Raw genomic sequence first — 1,617 nt, 5'->3', positions numbered from 1 at the left:
TTTGACCTTTTTGGTTAAACTTATTCCAAAATATTTTATTCTTTTTGATGTTAATGTGAATGGAAATTCTTTCTGAATTTCCATTCACATTGTTCATTGTTAGTGCATACTCTAAAGAATGATCTAGAATGAGTGAAGGGTACAGGCAAAAGCTGGTGGTTTTGAAGCAGAAACATATTACCTGTTCTGGGATTTTGATTTTCCCTCTCCCTTTGCAGAGGACACACGGCTCTTCCCTGATAGCCAGATAGACTTCACTGGAAAACATATTGCCAATGCTCCAGGGATCCACTTACCAGGGACTATGATCCTCTTGATTATGAGATTTGTTCCGCCAGTGGCTGAGTTATGGATGAACCAGATATAGCAGCCTCTATATGTTTTAGTGATTTGGGGCATAAAGAATACTTGTGCTGATTGCTGGAACTTCCCATCAATCAGCCAAGAATGCTCTGCCAGTGGGTGAGAGTCTGTGAGACAGGAGAGCTTGAGGACTTCCCCTGTATGGTAATAGGTGTATGTAGAAGAAATGGTGGGGGCATCCAGGTCATCTGGAGCAAAGAGAATAAAGTCACAGCTGATGTTGTCAAAGGGAAGGGAAAATCCTGGTCTGCAGAAGGGCCACAGTGACCCTGTGAGCTAAGTCACAACATTAAAGTCCCAGCCAAATCCCTGCTGTGTTCACTGGTCTGGAGCCTGAGGCACTCACCTGTTTTTCCTATCATAAGCTGTGGAACCTGATTCTCCCATGACAGGAGCAGTCTTTTCTCTCCCACTGTTGATCAAGTATAAGCCTACTCTTAGTAGTCATGGCCAACTTTGATGTCCAGGGGTAAACGTCTCTGTACTTGGACCTGAGAGGGACTGGGAGGCCTGGTCTCTGGCCATGTGTATTTGGGATGGCAGCCTGGCTCACAGAGGAACAGAAGATACTCACAGAGGAGATTCAGGGTGACTGGGTCACTGCGGCTGGAACTCACTGGGTTCTTCATCACATTCATAGGGTCCTGTAGTATCCTTTGTGACAACAAATAGAATGAGGATCCTGTTGTTTTTGGACAGCTGCAACGTGCGACTGTTACGGAGGCTCTGTCCTTTTATCCACCACAAGTAGCTTGGGTCCTGAGTGTCAGGATCACAGGATAAGATCACAGTCTCCGCGGCCTCCCTGGGGTTTAAGTTGCTGCTGGAGATGGAGGGCTTGGGAGTCTCCACTGTGCAGATAACAGAGAGAAGATTGCCCTGTGTGGCACCTTTGATTCCCCCAAAGACATTTTTCAATCAGAGATAGCCTTTCCCACCTCTAAGCCTACCCCAGTTCTCAAAAGCCCATGGCAGGAGTGTGTGTTACAAGACAGATGCATGGCAATCTGAGGGCTCAGAGATCGTGAGGCTGCCTGCTTTATGTGGGAGAAGCACAGACTTTCTCAAGTGTGAATTGAACAGCTGCATTGGGTCATGGAAAGATATGGGACCAGCAGTCACAGCCCCTGGTGCCTCTCTGAGTCCCTCACTTTCCAACTGCCTGCCTAGCCCACCTTGGGGTCCTCACCTGGAGCATGCAGTGCTGGAATCTTCTTAGTTTCAGTCTTACTTTGTCCCCCAAGGTATGCTTTC

The 1,617-nt window shown here is 47.4% G+C and overlaps 1 pseudogene; it reads right to left on the bottom strand.

The window, feature by feature from the left end:
- Positions 1 to 296: 296 nt before the first annotated feature.
- On the bottom strand, positions 297 to 1,214 carry LOC112617524 (annotated as a pseudogene).
- Positions 1,215 to 1,617: the final 403 nt, after the last annotated feature.

The sequence above is a fragment of the Theropithecus gelada genome, unplaced genomic scaffold, assembly GCF_003255815.1.
Source record: "Theropithecus gelada isolate Dixy unplaced genomic scaffold, Tgel_1.0 HiC_scaffold_2243, whole genome shotgun sequence".
In the NCBI taxonomy this organism is placed as follows: Eukaryota; Metazoa; Chordata; class Mammalia; order Primates; family Cercopithecidae; genus Theropithecus; species Theropithecus gelada.
This window is presented reverse-complemented; position numbering and strand designations above follow the sequence as displayed.